Source organism: Heterocephalus glaber, unplaced genomic scaffold (assembly GCF_053883595.1).
Source record: "Heterocephalus glaber isolate CG9 unplaced genomic scaffold, H.glaber_assembly_v1.0 deba00000331, whole genome shotgun sequence".
Lineage (NCBI taxonomy): Eukaryota > Metazoa > Chordata > Mammalia > Rodentia > Bathyergidae > Heterocephalus > Heterocephalus glaber.
In genome coordinates, this window is record NW_028258142.1 from 10,123,852 (window position 1) to 10,137,832 (window position 13,981).

At 35.7% G+C, this 13,981-nt stretch overlaps 1 long non-coding RNA gene across 6 annotated transcripts in view; it reads right to left on the reverse strand.

The window, feature by feature from the left end:
* The window catches only part of LOC147830026 (uncharacterized), a 145,160-nt gene that overhangs the window by 59,590 nt on the left and 71,589 nt on the right, over positions 1 to 13,981 (reverse strand). For 2 of the 6 annotated variants that reach the window (XR_015443113.1, XR_015443111.1), the window contains exons 4-5: positions 11,327 to 11,402; positions 8,471 to 8,508 (exon numbers count right to left, since the gene is read on the reverse strand). This is a non-coding gene — a long non-coding RNA (uncharacterized LOC147830026). Of the gene's footprint in view, positions 1 to 5,689; positions 5,860 to 8,470; positions 8,509 to 11,326; positions 11,403 to 13,981 lie in introns of those variants that run through there. The other 4 variants (XR_015443110.1, XR_015443116.1, XR_015443112.1 and 1 more) reach the window with 3 other exon arrangements.

Below are 13,981 nucleotides of genomic sequence, written 5' to 3' on the forward strand. Positions count from 1 at the left end.
GCCCAGTTTCTCTCAGCCATAACGAGTGGGCATGGCCAGAGAGCTGTCCTTGGAATCTTGGGAATCAGTCTCAAAGTTGGCTTTCTATAGGACCACAACCTGAGCAGCCACTTTCTCCAAGTCTCTTTATTTTTCCCATTGGCCTCCTCCCAGTCGCATTTATAAAAGATTGAGTTGGCAATCCTTACAAGACCATCAGTCAGGTTGTTCTGAGGCAAAGGCCATTTTTAAGCTTTTTTAAAAAATCATAAGCAGATTATGTGATGAATTTGTCTTTGACAGTCCCAATTTTGACATTCAAGAGAGTAAGAGAATAATGGTTTTCTACCCGAAAAGCAACAAAGGAAGAGGAAGGAGTCCCTTTCAGTTCCTCTTAAATTCCTAGTACTGGGGGATCTTCTGGAGTTCCCTGCTTCAGAGAAAGTGGCTGCTTACTGGAGCATGACTGGAAAGTGATCAGACTGGGTTATCCACCACTCTAACCAGGACATTCACCTGTTTTCTTCCACAATGTTTCTCCCTTGGTTTAAACTAACAATTTCAATGCCAATTGGCTATCTCTGAAAGTGAAACTTGAGGTGGCCCCTGCCATTGCTTGTCCCTTAAAGGAATTAGTGCCTTAGGGAAAGCAATGCCAGACACTAGGAAGTCTCATAAGTGATTAAATGATTAAAGAATTTTAAATAGCTTTGGCTTCCCCTGGCTTCTTTTAGAGAAAGGGACAAGATTTAAAGCAATAATAAGCCAGAAAGCCAGCTTGAAGCTGGTAGACAAACCAAAGACAGAATTTGAAAAGTGCTATTGCAAGGAATACATTTATACTTTGGCCTACATCAATAGTATATCTTATGTAGATAATAAATTTTAGCAAAGATGGAGACAAAAGACAAGATGATGCCTCATGATATCCATGCATAAAAGGAGTTAATTTTTTCCTGTTCCTTTAGTTTAAATCTGCTTGCAAGGAACAAAGAAAACAGCCTGTAATATACTGGCACCACAAAGCATGATTAAGATCAATCTAACAACCTATTAACCACTTAAAGTGGCTTTTTGTAATGAACAGAGTAGGACCATAGACCAGCAGCATCTTTATTCAGCAGCACCATAATGTGGACAAAAGTAGAGAAGTATAGAAAGTTACACTGGGTATCTTATGTCCTTGTAGTATTCCTGAATGAGCCTCACGATATTACAGGAAAGAAACTCTCAATCTGTTAGATGTGCTGAGTTCATGTCTCAGGATTCTGAAGAATGAAGCAGTCAAGGACAAAAGCAGTGAAGAGTAGGAAAGTTTTAAGAGAAAGCACCTGAGAGGCAGGAGAGATCCTGAAACTGGGTTGCCAATGAAGCTCTTTGTTTAGGGGATTTTTAAACAGTAAAATCACATCACAGATTACTTTGGGTCAAACTACTAATCAATCTGTAGAATTACAAGTACAGTGGCACCTCAGTTCATGAATTTAATTCATTTTACAATTCTGGAGAAGATTACCACACTCATGTTTGTTATCCGATGGAGAGCTTGCAAATAAAAACAAAATTTTGCCAAATGCTTCTATGTGTTAACCAAATTGTTCACAAACAAAAGCATTTATGATTTGAGGTACTACTGTACATTTACTTAGCTAACATTAACTTAATAGACAAAGAAAGTATTATAGCAAGGGTACACAGCATGGAGAAGAACAAAGCCATTTCTTGAAGGGGTAGGAGTGATGGTCCGAATATTCTGGTCACCTATCTATGAATTCGTTGATTATTTCTAAATGTTTGCTACATTGCTTAGGCTTACTTAACCATATGATGCTAGTTACAGTACAGCTTTGGGCTCATCTTTACTGGCAGCATTTCTATCAGCATTCTGGCCTCCTGAGCTCTGACCAGAGTCTCAGGTATAGCTTAAAGCATCCCAGGGCTGCTTCTTCAGTCAGCATCTCCAAACCTTTCAAAATTCATCCCACATGCTAGTTCCAAAGGCTCAGAAACCACATGGCCAGGTATAGTCACAGGAACAACCCCAATCCTGGTACCAAAATTTGTTTCAGTTACTTTTCTCATTGCTGAAACAAAATACACAACACCCATGAGTTAAAGTAGGAAAGTTTTATTTCAGCTCACAGTTTGTAGAGGATTCAGTCCAGGTACTAAGCTGACTCCAAGCCAGCGCAGGATGAGAGAGGGCCATTACAGAGGAGAGTCCATGGTGTTGCAGGGCAAGCAAAAAGCACCCAGCAGCAGGAACAACCACAGCAGCAGCAGCCCTGCTTTCTTTCTGTCTCTTTATATTCCATAAAGGCTGTAAGCCTATTGATTGATGCCATCCACACCCAGGGTAGGGCACCCTTAATCCCAGCATCACACCCTTGATCCACATTCATTTACCCTAATCCAGTCACCTCTGAAACTTCCCACCTATAAGCACGTGAGGCTTTGAGGGGACATCTAGATACAAGTCATAGCAGTAGCAAAAAATAATTTTATTCTATCTTTAATTAATAACAAATAATCTCAAATCACAGACCAGCCTTAAAATTACATTAACTAAATGTTACCCGAACTGCAAAACTAACACAATTTCTTAGTTAATACTTTAGAAACTTGAAATATTCCTGTATTAAATTTAACTAAAAAGGGATAGTCACACAAGTGTTTTAGGAGCACGAAGTTGTCACTTCATGGTGTTTGAAGAAGTCCCCTTAAAGAGTAGATGGAGATTTCATCTGGGCCTGGACATGTTCCTGATGTGGTGTTGTAGAAATACATTTTAGGATACTTCACTGAGAGGTAGAGGCAAATTTATCAGGTACAGATAGAAAAAATAAAAAATAGGTAAGAGACTTTAGCTCAATGGGCTGAAGGGGTCACAACTCTGATGGAGAAGATGATTGGCCTGTTAGTAAAGAAATGAGGCTGTTTCTTCTGGACTTTCTGAGGTGGGGTAGGGTTAGGTTGATCAGTATGTCAGTTCTGATTTTGCAAGGTGGCTCTGGAGAAATTCTTATCACTTTTGAAGGGGCAATTCAGTCTCCATGTACTGATTGTTTCTGCTTTGGATAGTCTCAGCATTATGAAGGTTTTTACTGGAATCCAAGGTGACTATAGAATTTCTTCTGACTGGTTTAGAGGAAAACATAAATCATGCCTTTAATGAGTAGCAGGTTAAGGGACCAAGAGTTCGTTCTCTGTCCCTATGGTGATCTCTGACTGCCTTAAGGTATGAGCTACGGAAAGATTATATTAAGCAGATCAGCACTCATGTTTGACTGGTTCAAGTTTTTTTTTAAACACTTTAACGATTTATCTTATGAAAATAGGAAAGCAAAGAACATTCTCTACACAGTGTGAAGTTCCTCTGTCTTTCATATTTCTAATTCTAGGCAGCATGCTGTCTGCTCCAAAAAGCAAGAAAACAAATGCCAAGCTTTAATCAGAGTGTTAGGGCCTGTGCCAGGTCTTTCAGCTCATTTGTCCATTCCTAGCAATGGCATGCAGATTGCCATCAGAATATCAATGCCTAGACCTTTGCCCTTGTTGCAAAAAGAAGACAGTAAATCACCAAAAAGAACAGGAATTCTGCTTTAGTTTAACAATTTTTCTCTATGTTCAGGAAAGAGGGAGAGGGAGAGAGAGAGGGAGGGAGAGAGAGAGAGAGGGAGAGAGAGAGAGAGTTTCAATCTAATTTAATTGTGTAGTGAAACTAGAAATTAGACTCCCTGTAGTGTTGAGCTAACCTTTTTCAAGAGTCAGCCTTTCCTTTTTCAACTGTATTTTAATAATACTGATGTCCCAAGGCTATCTGAGGAATTGAAAAATGTTTTTTTTTAAAAAAGTCTATTAGCAAAAGAAATAGTTTAAATTCTCCTGAATCTTAAAGAGCTGTCTATTCAAAAGGATCTTCGTTTTTTAAAATGTTCAAACACTAATTATTTTAGCCCCAAAATATCTCATTTACTGTATTCTTCCCAAAAACTGGAGAGAAACATTTTTAAACTGGTTTATATGAAGACTTCAAAACTCTGTTTCTCTACCCCCTGAAATAATTGGAGTTCTAGTCCCACTGGAATAAAATTTTAGGATTCTCTTCATTATTGTCAAGAAAAAAATGTAAGGCTGGGGATTTAGGTCAGTAGTTCCAGTGCCTGCCTCACAAGTACAAGGTCCTGAGTTCGATCCCTGGTACCAAAAAAAAGAAAAAAAAAATGTAGCACACAATTTAAACAGGCAAGATTTAAGTCAATTGCTTTGAAGAAGAGAGATTGAACTCAACTCCAATGAAATAATAGGCAAGAAAGTTTATGCGTTCTGTGTCTCTAGCGAGAAAGTACCTGAGAACATTGGACAAGACCTTGGGTACTGTGATTGAACCATCTGTGACTGCACATTGGTGGTTATCAAAATTAGGCTTCTACTTTTCTACAGAGTATGGGAGATGGGCCCTATGTTAATTGGCTCTCCATTACTATAACAAAAACCTAAGATAATCAACTTAAAAAGAAAAAGAGGCTTATTTGTGCTTAGTTTTGAAAATTTCAGTCCACGGTCGGTTGACTCCATTGGTTTTGGGCCTGCTGTGAGGTAGCATATTATGGTTGGAATTACGTGGCAAACAAAACTGCTCATTCCATGTCCAGGAGGTGAAAGAAGGAGTAAGAGCCTGGCTTTCCACATGCCCTCACCAAACTGAAGGCCTCCTTCTAGGCCCCACTTCTCAAAGCTTCCACCACCTTCAAAAGGAACAAACCAGGGATCAAGCCTTTAACACATGGGACTCTGTAGGACACTTAAAATGCAAACTAGAAAAGGCCATGTCTTCCCTGGTTCCTGCATTTCAAAGAGATGACACTCAGATCCTTGTGAAAGACATCCCTATGTTGTGAAACCAATAAAATCTTTTTAGAAAGATTTACATCTCATAGAAGTAGAGAAAGAATTTACAGTTTCAAGGGTTTTTTTAAAATAAATTCTCTAAAAAGGAGAAGATCAAGGGCCTCTAGTCAGGAAGAAATCTATTTAAAGTTTAGTCAAAGTGAGAAGATGATTAAAGACATCTTGATCACTACAGACACTATCAGAAAAAAAATCTACTTCAGGTTAATATGTCCATTTCTATGTTCTAAAAATCAGTTAAACCAAGTAATTAAGAGATGCTATGGGCTTGAGAGGTAACAAAATAAATCCTTCTATATTTGTGAAACTCAAATTATACTTGCTTAAAATATTCATTTAATAATATTAGTACATAAAATATGAAGTATTCTATTTTAAATCTAATCTATTATGTATTATCCTTGAAGTTTTTTGTGTCAAATATCATAGCTACTTTACTTACTTTTGAATTTGGCTTTTCAATTTAATAGTATCTTCACTTTAGAAATTATGTAATTAAATCTAAATCATGCTTTATTCAGATACATTTGTATTTATTTGCTTTTGCTTAGCTACAGACAGTTTGCAACAGGAAGAATATTTCTAAAAGTGGTATTACTTGAATGTCTATCAGTTTACTGTGGGCTTTTAAACTTGCTCTGATATATCATTTTCCTGCCAAGCAACAGAAAGCATAGTTGAAAGTCTTTGTTGAGATAAATTCAATTTTAGAAAACAAAGATCTTTATCTAGAAGCAACCACATGGAAAAATGCGTAAGCTTTAGCACCAGGTGGATAAGTAACAATTGGTAACACCAGTTTTTTTAAATTCCAGGAACTGAATTTATTCAACAACCAGAATGATCTTGGAAGTGGAGTCTTTATCAAAACTGAAAATTCAGATCACTTCCTGCCCAAATCTTTACTTTAATTTCGTGAGACTTGAAGACAAGGAATCAGCGTGGTCACACCATGCTTACACTTCTGACCTACAAAATTGAAAGTTGAATGAATAAGTCTTATTTTAACCCACCAGGATTTTGATAATTTGTTATGAGCACAATGAAAAATTAATAAACCATTTATGTATATAGGGTATCTCTATACCTTCCTCTATCACACTTTATGAACTAAATCATGAGATCAGTGTTTCCCAACTTGCTTTAAATGACAAACACCTTGAAAAGTTTCCAGCTTTATTACACTTCTGTTGTCCTTCAAAATGAATGTACAAATTGGCTTGGGAAAAAAAAATGCTATTCAAGGTAATTTTATTTATTTATTTATTTATTTATTTATTTATTTATTTATTGGTACCGGGAACAAACTCCGGTCCTTGCGCTTGCGCAACAGGCGGCAAAACCACTGAGCTAAATCACCGGCCTATTCAAGGTAATTTTAAATAAAAAATATATACTTTTTTGGCACATTTTTTTCTTTGTATTAGTATGTGATTTTCTCCTTTTGTATTAAAACAAAATTTCAAATAAGGAAATTAAGAAAATGTTGGCTTTTATTCTTTTTTTAAGCTAAAAATTATTCATTTTTATTTGAGTAACTTTTATGAGATTCATACCTCTTAAATGCTGCATCCCATAGATGTGAATTTAATAAATATATTTGTATTTGTTCTGCCTGCCCTGAATTCCTTCATCAATTGTGCCAAAACTTATGAGAATTACCAATTACAGCATAAAAAAAGAATCAGAGCTAGAGTGTGCTTTCACTTGTCTGTAATTTTTCACTTATAAAATAAATATAGATTTGTATGAGTCTTCCAGACAGCCACACAAAATACCACAAACTGAGTGGTTTACAACACCAGAAATACATTGCCAAACAGCTCTGGAGGCTGGAAGTCTAATACTAAAGTGCCAGCAGGGCCATGCTCTCTCTGAAGCTTATAGGGGAATTCTTCCATGCCTCTTCCTAGTCCCTACTGATTCCCTGGAAATCTTTGGTGTTCGTTAAATTGCAACAGCATAACTCCAATCTCTGCCTTCATTGATACAGGTTATGATATGCATCCCTGTATTCACATGGACATCTTCTCATAAGGACTCCAGTCACACTGGGTTACAGACCTGTGCTACTCCAGGATGACTTCATCTTCGCTAATTACATCCACAAGGACTCTTTCCAAAAAATGTCACATTTTGAGAAATTTGAGATTGAGACTTCAACATATTTTTGTGGAGAATACATAATATACTTTTCTTTTTAAAAGAGATTACCACACATTTTCATATATAGACATTTAAAAAGTAAAAATTAATATTGAATTTTAAAAGTTTAATCCAAAACCATAGCTTTGTGATTTCACTTCTTTTCTCTTTTTCTTTGGAGAATGAGGTACAGCATTTCAGAAGTATTAAGATCATAAAACTTTACTAAAAAAATAAAGGTGTTTTTTTCAACATTATGAGTCCCTCCTTCAGAAATGCACCCTAACCAGCTACCATTCATCTCCCTCAGCCAAGCATGAACCAGCCTGAATCTTTTGTCCTTTTCTATCACGATCCATTTCTTCAGTTATTACATTGATATAAACTGATTCAATTATAATTTACAAAATAACTGAAGAACTAAGTAAATATCAATAGATTAGCTATTATAGTAATTGTACAAAGACAGTTAAGATAAAAGTAACTAAAAGATAAATCAGTGTCAGAGACTAAGCCTGTATTCTTAGAGAAGTAGTACTAAAAATCCCTAAGCCTATTTAGATGGAATTGTTGCTAAAGAGTTTCCTGGTTTCTTTAAAAAATGAGATCAAATATTGTCTTAATGGTAGGTATAAAAAAATAAGTAGTTTCAACATTTTATTACTAAATTTTCTTCAAAACTAAGTAGAAAAGTGGAAAAAACTAAACTTTAACTTTGTTTTATATTATCCTCATGTCTACACGGTAACAATATAACCATCGTCTAAAAAAATGAGAGATTTGTCAAAGTATTACTAAATTCACTAAAAGATAATATGCCATTTTATTTTGCTTTTTTTGGAGAAATGTGCATTGTTTAGACAATAATATCCAAAACATTTTGAAAGAAAATGGGTTTAATTCATAAAATTATAATGCTATAATAGTACAATTTTATTTAGAATTAGTTTACAGGTTTTAGTAACGTGAACATATTTTAGAGAAGAAAACTATATGAATAAAAGAAACTATAACCAAAATCTAATTATTACTCTCTATAGACTAGAAAATTAAAAAGGTAAAATATATGACTATACTTTATAATGATAGTTAAATAATTTTTAAAAAGTTACAATGAAGAACAAACTTCAAGTCTGTATTATATAAAAACTCTTAAATTTTCCTTTAAAAATAAGTGAGTTTTTAAAAATCAATGTACATAATACGCCATATTAACAGGCTAAAAAATAAAACTATTAGGATGCTATGTATAGATGCAGAAAAAGCATTTGGAAATATTCAACACCAATTTATGATTAGAAACACTCAAAAATGGGATAAAGATTGATTTTCTCAATTTAAAAGAGAGCATCTACACAAAAAGTATATTTCATGTCACAATGGTAAGAGAATGCTTCCCCTTTAGATTAGAACAAAGACAAGATTATCCTCTTACCACAATTACTCAGCATAATCCTGGAAATTCCACCAATGCTAAAAGACAAGAAAAAGAAATAAAGATCAGAAATGAAGAGATAAAACTGAACTTAAGGTACTTTCAGATTACATAAGTGTTGAAGTAGGAAACCACAAGAAGTATAAAGGAAATTTTTGAAACTAATATGCAAGTTCAGCAATATTTTAGGATTTAAAATATCTGTAAAAATAAATTGTATTTCTACAAGCAGTGAATATGTGGACACCAAAATTTAAAATACAATATTATTTACATTTGCTAAAAAAAAAAAAAATGACAACAGCAAATCCAACAAAATCAGTAGGATGATAGATGTTGGGAAACAGAGAGGTATACTTTGCAGAAATGAGAATGAGATCTGGGGATGAGGGAAAACAAAACAGCGGGGGTGGGGAGAGATAACCATTTCAACAAACGGTGCTGCAGCAATAGAAAATCAGTAGGCAGATAAACAAGAAACAGGCAAGCAATTCAGGGTGCAAATTTCACAATTTGTACAGTGACTAACTCCAAATGGATCACGGATTCAAGTGTAAAATGCAAAACTATAAAGCTTCTTAGAAAAAATAAGAGAAAAGTCTTCAAATTTTAAATTAGATCAATTCTCTTAGATTTAATATAAAAAACTGATACATAAAAAATGATCAATAGGACTTCCCTAAATTAAAATATTTTATGAAAGATCCTGTTAAGTGGATGAAAATACGATCTACACATTGAAGAATGTGTTTTCCAACCATTTTCCAAAAAAAAAGATCTAGTATTTATAATTATAAAGAACACTCAAACAGAAGGCAGTCACATGAAAAGACAAATCATTATTGCATAAGAAAATGAGAACTAAAACCACCACAAGGGCCGAGGATTTAGCTCAGTGGTTCTGCCGCCTGCCTCACAAGCACAAAGTCCGGAGTTTGATCCCCGGTACCCACCGCCCCCCACCAAAAAAAAAAGAAAAAAAAGAGCAAAGTGAGAAAACAGTAGAATAAAATGTTTAAAAACACCACGTGATACATACTACACAACTACTTGACTGACTAAAATTAAAAATCATAGCCACCAAATGACAATGAAAATGCAAAGAAACTGTATCATTTGTATTTGGAAGCAATATAAGATAGTATAGGTCCTTTGGAAAATGGCTTGGCAATTTCTGTAAAATTTCTGTACTTGGAACTATACTACAATCCAGCAAAACCATTCATAGGTAGTCATTCACGCCCCAGAAGGAAGACATAAATTCTCACAAAAAATTTTTCACATAAATGTTTTTAACAACTGTATTCTAATTTGCCTGAATGAGGCAAATTTATGAGCTAGAGAATTTCAAGAAAGGAATGCTGAAAGTATAAGAATCTAACTTTATTACAAGTGTATGAACCACTTCATTAAGAAGGTGAAGAAAGGTACTGACTTTAGTTTATTCTGAGAATGAGTAGAGTCAGTAAGACTAAAGGAAAAAACCACTGCACACAAACTCTGTACACTTTTCCACTGGGATGCTGTTAACAAATCTGACACTGCTATAACTTACACACTGGGACCAAACAGTGACATACTCAGTGAATTATGGGAACCAAGTTTCTTGATATTGAATTGAGAATTTACAGATGTGCAAAGGAGGGAGAATCAAGCAATTGAAAAGGAATTGGAGTTGGAGACAGAATGAATTCATGTAGAGTTTAATATAGACATACATCGTTACATAAATAAAAAATATACACATGTAACAGCTGAGAGCTCCTAGAATCAAAAATATCCCAGTAGCAATTAGCACAGACAACACTCAACACTTGGTTTCTAACACCATTTGTCAATATAAGGAACCAAGTCTCTATGGGGAAATGAGTCTAAGGTTGGACAGAAAATATATTTATACATATGTATGCAGGCATGGCTATATACTGAAAGAATGACAGACACAGTATCTACACATTTATTTATTTATTTATATACTTATTTATGCAGTACAAGATCTTTGCATTGAGCTGAATCCCAAGCTCTTTTTCTATTTTTTATTTTGAGACAGGGTCACACAAGTCTCAAAGTGGCCCAGACAGAGTTCCAATGTGCAATCCTCTTGCTTTATCCTCTGATAGTGCTGGGATTACAGGTGTGTCCCACCATGCCCACTTAGTTGTTGCATTTTAAACTAGCCTTCAATAAAAAGAACAGGAGTTTCATGGAAAAATGGCCATTTCTGGGGCAGGAAATATACATGATAAATATGAAAGATTTGAAAGCAGCAGAAAATAAGAAAGTACTAAAAATCAAACAAACAAAAAATCCAAAACTGTCCCTTAATTGTCTTGACTTTAAAGAGACACAAGAGCCAGCTGAAAGAGCTCCTACTGGCCAGATCTGGAACAATATGAGCAAGAAAACAAGTAATACTGCTTCGGAGTACCTTAAGGTAAAAAAATAAATATTTATGAGTTACAGATTTAAATAAGTCATTACATAAGCAAATAAATAAATGAGGAGAAAGGAAAATTTTCTCTTGCAGAAGAATTCAACTTGTGCTTCTAACCTGACCCCCACTCCTTAAGTGTGAATTGCACACAGTGACTTGTTGCCAAAGAGTGCAGCATGGTGTGTGAGTGTGTGTGTGTGTGTGTGTGTGTGTGTGTGTGTGTGTGAAAGCTAACAGTGAAGAAACTTGTCAGACACTATCTCAACTAGGTGGGCAAGGGGACTCTGTGGGTGATAAGCCCTGCTAACCAGTGCACTCAAAATGAAGTGCTGAAAATGACACTTTACCTCTGTTCTCCTCCTTAAATCAATCTGATTAGGAAAAGAAATTCCAAAATGAGGACAACATATAGAATAGCTTACCAGCAAGTTGTTCTTAAAACTATCAGAGTCATCAAAAGCTGAAAAAGTCTATGAGGCTGAGCCAGTCAACAAGGCCCTAAAAAACAAAACAAATAGAATAGAATATTCAGGATGGAATCCTGTAAAAAATAGATTAGGTAGAACTCAGAAATCTAAATATAGCACAGACTTTAGGTAATAATGATGCATCACTGTTGGTTCATTAATTGTTATAAATCTACTGGCTTAATATAAAATGTTAATGGAGGAGACTGTGGAGGAGGGAATAGAAGGTAGTGTAGCTACCTTCTAATTTTTCTATTAATTTAAAATGTTCAAACATAAAATCTAGTAAAACTAAATAAATACATTCAACAGTCAATTTAAAACATGAAGCAAAACATATATTCAGCAAAACATCCCTGGAGATGCCTTTCTTTTCTTTTGGTGCTGTATATTGACAGTAAAGGGTTTAGCATCTCAGTATGTGCCATATTGGTTCCTGAGGGTGTTGGACCATGGACTTGGCTGGTTCAGGGATTTAATTAATAGGTGTTGCTCTGGAGTTCTAGCTTTTGGCTGGGGTGCAAAATGATTCATTCCCAAGTGGTGAAGTAGAGATTTTCATATCTGAACTTTTAAGTATGAACTAACCTTTTATTTCAATAGAAAGTTGTGCTAAATTTTTATAAAAACTGTAGTTCAGTAAATGATGGTCAGAATTATTTTAATTTGAGGAAGCATCAGTGTGAAAATGTTTATCATTCATGTTGCATATATGCCTAGTTTTTCTTACATAAGGTACATACGCTTCATCAAATGCTGCTCAATATGATCATAATTTATATATTCCCTTTTCTGCATACAATTAATTAAGCAAGTACAGGTTTAGATACTTATTCATTTGTAATTAACTTAACTGTCATATTAAAGTAACCATGTTTGTGTTAAGCTGGGTAAATGCAGATTATTCAATACAGAAAAAGGAAATACCTGGTGAATAAAAAAATGTCAAGGTGCAAATTTATCCTTTGGGGGAAAAAGTCATTATGTTGTTTAGGTATAAAACACCCACTATTTATTAGTTTTCTTTCCTTAAAAATATCTTCATAAAGAAAATTATTCAATTTTTATTCAACAATTTCAATTTTCTTTCTTGATGATATTAAAATAACTCTGTATAACTTTATGTCCTATTTGTCTCAAGGTAATAGTGAGAATGCATAAAGCAGAAAATAAAAAGTTTTGTTTTATGTGTGCACAATTTTTAGTTCAAGATTTCTTGAAGTCAATCTTATATTTAAAAATAGATGAATGCTTTCTAAAGGCCCCAGAAATAAACTGTTCTGCTATCTACTAAGCACACCAGATAATTTAGGAACATTATGGCAAAATAACCTCCATGTTCTGCTTTCTGACAGGCAGCCAATCATGTGTAAATTATAGTAATTCAGTCCTCAAGACCTCTTCAAGGGTTTTCTGAAACAAAAATATTTAACAATGCTCAAATAAAAGAAGTATTAATAAAAGCTACAAATAAATACCTTATAAAATTAGAAAAGAGATAAATGAGATGAAAATTAGAAGTAACTGATTAAAAAAGAAATATTGCTAATTCAGTCTTTATCTCATGTTTTTCAGTTTCTATTGCCAAGAAAATTTTTTCTGACAGAGCCAGAAATAAGGCAAATAAGGCATTTGCACACTGCATGGCCACGGCCAAGGCCAGTAGACAAACAATGAGTGCAAGGTAGAAGGAGGCATGGGGTGGAGACCAAATGACAGGTGGTGGAGGCAGCCATGATTGAGAGACTGATAAAGAACAGTATTCCAGGACTTTTAAATCAGAACAAGTAATTGAATCAGTGAAAGGAAAAACGGGGGCCTCAGAATTCAGTTTGAGGTAAAAGTGTGAAACTATACACATCCACAGGCAAGAGCTCAGAAACTCAGATCCTGGAAGAGAAGGTAAAGCCATCTGCCACACATGAGGAAGAGAAAAGACTGCAACCCTGAAAAGGAAGGTCAAATAAGTCAGAAAATTCACAGGACCTGAAACAGTAATGCAGTGGGAGAGGTGACAAGAAATTAAATTTTGATGTGGATGCCCTACCAAGGTCGCAAGTCATGCGGAACATGCCAGATCAGCCCGCTGCAGACAGGCAGACACCTGGTTCCACACTACAAAGACACAGAGGACACCAGACCACCAGACCAAGGTACTGGGTCCTGCCGCTCCCAGCCCAGAGGCAGGGGCTTCTAAGCCACTGTCCCACTGCTCCTGGTCCAGAGGAAGGGGCTTCCTGGCCACCATCCATCCTGATGCTCCCAGCCCAGAGGAAAGGGCTTTTGGGCTGCTTTCTGTCCCGCCGTTCCCAGCAGAGAGGAAGGGGTTTCTGGGCCACCATCCCTCCTGCTGCCCCTGGCCAAAAAGTAGGGGCTTCTGAGCCACTGTCCTACAGCTCCTGGTCCAGAGGAAGGGGCTTGCCAGCCACCATCACTCCCACTGCTCCCAGCCCAGAGGAAGGGGCTTTTGGGCCACCATACCTACTGCTGCTCTTGGCCCCTGTCCCACCTCACCCAGCTCAGAGGAGGTAATCCACAGCGGCGCCAACAGCACCCCCCCTGCCCACCCCAGTCGAAATGAGAAAACATGTAAATAAGTTTCAAAGCTAG